The sequence below is a fragment of the Pteropus vampyrus genome, unplaced genomic scaffold, assembly GCF_000151845.1.
Source record: "Pteropus vampyrus isolate Shadow unplaced genomic scaffold, Pvam_2.0 Scaffold838, whole genome shotgun sequence".
Classification (NCBI taxonomy): domain Eukaryota; kingdom Metazoa; phylum Chordata; class Mammalia; order Chiroptera; family Pteropodidae; genus Pteropus; species Pteropus vampyrus.
In genome coordinates, this window is record NW_011889619.1 from 208,536 (window position 1) to 214,223 (window position 5,688).

Consider the following 5,688-nt stretch of genomic DNA (forward strand, 5'->3'; position numbering starts at 1 on the left):
CTCTCTCTGGACTTGTATTTCTAACCTCTTAACACTTCTACTTGAATGTCTAACAGACATCTTAAACTTACTGTGTCCAAAATCAACCCCCTGATCTCCAATACCTCCCCTCCCAGGAACCCACTCTTCTTGTAGTCTTCATCATTGTAGTTAATGGTAATACCACCTTTTCATTTGCTCAGAACAAAAACACTAGGAATTATCTTTGGCTCTTCATTTTTTTAAAATCTCACATTTAACTCAGTCCTTCAATGTAGAATCCAGAATCCTACCACTCCTCATCACCTTTCCTGACACTGCCATATCTCACATGTATCATTGCGGATGCCTCCCAAGTGGAGCCTCTACTTCTATCCTTGACCCCTCCAAGTTTATTCTCAATATTGCAGGGATATCTAAATTGAAACGGTGTCACTTCCCTCCTGAAATCCCCCTAATAGCATTTCATGTCACTAAGAGAAATAAAAAGACAGTCTTTACAAGATGCTGTATGATCTGCCTGCTGCCACCTCTCTAATCTGATCTCAGCCTACTCTCTTCCTTATTTATTCCACACCAGCCATGTTGACTTTCTGTCCTTTGAACACACCAGATAAATTCCTATCTATCAAGAATAGATGTTGAATTTCAGAAAATTCTTCTGCATATATTGAGATAATTTTTTTAATCTACTGGGATGATAAATTATATTGATTTTTGAATGTTAACCTAACTCTGTGTTCCTGGGTTAAACTCCACATAATTATTATCCATATTATCCATTTTATATGTTATTGGATTCTATTTGCTAAAATATTGTTTAGAATTCTTGCATCTATAGTCATAAAAGATAATGCTTTGTAGTTTTCTATTCCTATAATAGATTATATTTTGGTATCAGTGTTATATTCTTCTCAAAGAATGTATTAGGAAGTACTGCCTCCTCTTCAATTTTCTAGGAGTGTTTGTGTAGAATTTGTATGATTTCTTTTCTAAAAGTTCAGTAGAATTCAACCAGTAAAGCCATCTAAACCTGTAGTTTTCTTTGAGGTAAAGTTTTAATTAAAAGTAGATTTTTTATATATCTATTGTCCAGTAGATATATATGGTTATTCATATTATCTATTTCTTCTTGAGTAAGTTTTGGCGTTTGTCTCCTTCAAGGAATTTTCCCATTTCATTTAAATTGCAAATGTTTTGGCGAAAATTTATTTATAATATTTCCTTATTATCTCTTTGAAATCTAAAGAATCTGTGGTAAAGATACTGCTTTTATTCTGAATTTTGGTAATTCGTGAACTGTTTTTTTTTCTGATCCCTTTAGCTAGAGGTTTACCAATTTTATTGATCTTCTCAAAAAGCCAACTTTTGGTTTTATTGATTTTCTCTATTGTTTTCTGTTTTTATTTTATTAATTTCTGCTCTGATACTTCTTACTTTTTCTTCTGCTTACTTTGGATTTTATTTGCTCTTCTCTTTCTAGTTTCTTAAGGTAGCAGCTGAGGTCATTGATTACTTTTCTTTTTTCTAATGCAGGAATTTAGTAATATATATTTCCCTCTAAATACTGTGTTAGCTGCATTCCACTCTTTATATATGTTGTTTTTTCACTATCATTTCGTTCAAAATGCTTTCTAACTTCCCTTTCAACCTATTTTACCCCCATGGATTATTTAGAAGTTCATTAGTTAGTTTCTAAATATTTTGGAATTTTCCAGAAAAGTTTCTGTTACTGATTTCTATTTCAATTCCATCATGGTCAGATAACATACTTTTTATGATTTGAATCCTTTTAAATTTATTAATGGCTCAGAATATGCATGATATAACATGGTAAATGTTGTTGACAAGAATATGTGTTCTGCTGTTGTTGGATGGTGTATCCTATAAATGTCATTTAGGTTGTTAGTTGAAAGTCTTCTTCAAATCTTCTAAATTCTTACTGATTTTCTCTCTACTTGTTCTGTCAATTATGGAGAGAGGGATGTTGTAATCTCCAGGTATAATTGTACATTTATTTATTTCTCTTGCAATTCAATCGGCTTTTTCTTCATGTTTGAAGATTTGTTATTAGGGAAATAAACATTTAGAATTTTATGTCATCTTTATGTATTAACCCCTTACCATTGTGCAATGACCTCATTATCCCTGGTAGTATTCTTTGCTCCAAAACTTATTTTGTCTGATATTAATATAGCTCCTTCAACTTCATTCTGATTAGTGTTAGTATCTTTTGTTATTCATTTACTTTTGACTTATTTGTGCCTTTATGTTTAAAGTAGGTTTCTTGTAGGCAACACATATTTGGATTCTTCTTAATTCAATATCACAATTTCTAATTGTCATAATTGACAATCCTTTAATTGGGTTGTTTAGACTACTTATAGTTAATATATTTATTCATTTGGTTGGGTTTAAACCTATCAAATTCCTATTTTTAAAATTTATCTATCTATTTCTTATTCCTTTTTTCTTTTATTTTCTGTCTTTTTGTAGATTATTTTTCTGATTCCATTGTATTTGCCAGTTTAAAAAATCAACATGTAAAAGTCAATTGCGTTTCTAAATAACAGAAACAGGTTAGAAATAGTAATTTTAAAAGTACTGTTTACAATAGTAACAAGACAAAATACCTAGGAATAAATCTTGATAACAGATGTACAAGTCTTTTATGGAAAATTTTTTAAATTTTTTATTGAGAGACTTTCAATAACACCTAAATAACAATGGAATAATAATATATTATGTTTATGAATAAAAAGACTAAATATTGTAAGAAGTGAGAACACAAAGGGAGTAATTTTTACATGTTATTTCTGAAGCAGCTGCTGTGTGACAGAAACAAGTGTCTGGATCACAAAATTTGCAAGAGACAGAAAGTGAAGGAGAAACAATACCAAGATGAGAATAATAATAATACTAATAAAAACTATGAGGAAAATTACCTAACATTGATATACAATATAGTTATATGTGTGTGTTTGTGTAGGTGGGGAAGCTATAGATGTACGCATGAGCTTTTTCTAGATAAATTCTTACAATTCTTTTTCTAGATAATCAACTGGCTCCTGGACAACAAACAAATCCAAACTTACCCCAAAGCTTACTCCTTGCTAACATAGCCAGTGTCCTGTTATGTTATCCCAAAGATCTCCAGTGATTTGAAATAAAAAAGAGAAAAACATGAAGATTCATTCATTTTTTGTCTTGATAGATCAACTTGCTTAAAAATTCTATGAGAGAGAAGGATAAAAAAACTGAGTAGCTGAAGTTACATAATGAATATTAAGTGTCCAATTATAAGATATTCTCCCTTTTATAAATAGATTTATTAATATCACCAAAAGGTACTATATTTGATACTCTAGAAAGCAGTACTGTCCAACAGTAATATAAAGTGAGCCATATTCATAATTTAAATTCTTCTAGTAGCCTCATTAAAAAAGTAAAAAGAAACAGGAGAAATTAATTTAATGCTATAATTTTAACCCAATATATAAAGTTTTATCATTTCGAATGCTATTAATATAAAACTTATTAACAAGTTATTTCATATATTTTTTTCATACTAAGTCTCATATATCTTATGTGTATTTTATGCTTACAGCATATCTCAATTAGGACTGGCCTTAATTCAGGAGCTCGATAGACACATGTGATGGGTGGCTACTATATTAGAGAATGCAGCTTTAGAGATTCTTAAGTAATCTAACTTCTCCAAGGTGTCTTAACTCAGGGCTTAAGAAATCTAGACTTGCTTTTCTCAGGCTTTTTTTTTTGACAAGTCCATGCACCGTTCTAGTGGGACAAGGGCAGCAATAGATCGAGAAGAAAAAGGAGGAAGGAGATACTAAAACCAATCCATCCAATCCCCTAGTGATATTCTGGTGTCAACCTCAAACTCTCTGGTGAAGACCTGCTGTCACAGGCGCAACTCATCTGTGAAGTTACATAATGAACCATTCCAGTGGCTCTGTAGCATTGTTCTTAGCTGGTTCTCAGGATATGTCTAGTTCATGTTCCCTGCTGTTTACCTATAAAGGTCCTTAAGAATTAATAGCTCTATAGAAGACTAGATCTGAAAGGAACTTTACAGGTCCTTTGGTTCAACCTCCTCATTTTACAGTTGAGGACAGTGAGACTTAGAATGTCAAAATAATTGCCAGAGGGCCCATAGCTGGTTAGAGGCAAAGCCTCTCTTAGCCTTGAGAAACCCGGGCTGATGTCTTTTCCTCTGTACCAGATAGATATAAGAATGTGGTCAGCTGGAGCAATCCACAGCTAATGTTCCCCAGGGCTTCTCAGGTCCAGTGTATACAGGAAAAGACAAATATTGTCATTAGTTCAGGTTGAATTAATGAATATCAATATCATACCTGTTGAGAAACTCTCAGTATAAAAATCAAGTGCTGGGAACACTGAATATACAGACCAGAGAAGGTAAGCAAATACTAGGAGAAAGAGGCAGTAACGTCCTCCCCTCTCAGTGCCCCCAACTGACCAAAAGTCTGAATAGTTCAAATGAATGACGAGTTGTCAGACTTGTTAAAATAGCAAGACTCACCTACATCCTGCCGACAAGAAATATACTCAAACACAAAGAAAATGTACTCAAATGTAAAGGAATAAGAGGTTACTAAAATCAAGATCTCAAAGAAATATCTGCATCCCCCATGTTCATTACGACATTATTCACAATAATTAAGACATGGAAGCAATCTAAATATCCATGACAGAGAAACAGTTAAGTAAAATGTGGCATATACATACAATGGAATATTATTCATCTTTAAAATAGAAGGAAATTCTGTCATCTGTGACAACACGGATGAAACTGGAAGGCATTATGCTAAGTAAAAGAAGCCAGATACTGAAGGACAAATGCCACATAATATCAACTACATGAGAAATCTAAAACAGTCAAACTCATAGAAGCAGAGAGTACAATGGTGGTTGCCAGAGGCCGGAGGAGGAGGAAACAGGCAGGTATTGGTCAAAGTGTATAAAGTTTCAGTTATACAACATAAATAACTCCTAGAGATCAACCGGGGCAGTATAGAGCCTATAGTTAACAATATTGTATCAAATAGCTGCGAGAATAGATCTTATGTTAAGTGTTCTTATCACAAAATACTACGACGACGACGACGACGACGACGACGACGACGACGACTACTAAAGAGGGCAAGAGGAAACTTCTGGAGGTAATGGGTATACTTAAAGCATAGATTGTGGTGGTGATGGTTTCACGCGTGTCTACTTATCTCCAAACTCATCAAGTTGTATACATTAAATATGTAAAGCTTTTTGTATGTCAATCATATCTCAACAAAATGATTTTTTTTAAAGGTTAAAAATTAAAGAATGGAAGAATACATACCATGCAAACACTAAATATAAGAGTGCTAGTGTGGCTGTATTAATAACAGACAGAGTAGATTTCAAGACAAGGACTATACCAGAGATTAAAAAAGGACATTTTATAATAACATTGGGATTAATTAATCAGAAAAGACATAATTCTAAATGTCTATGCACCTACTGACAGAGTTTCAAAATACATTAGGCAAAACCTGACAGAACTGAAAAGAGAAATAGATAAACCCACTATTATGGTTGGTGATTTAAAAATTCTCCTCTCAGTGACTGATGGAAGAAGTAAACAGAAAATTGTTAAGAATATAGAAGCCCTGAAAGCACAATCAACAA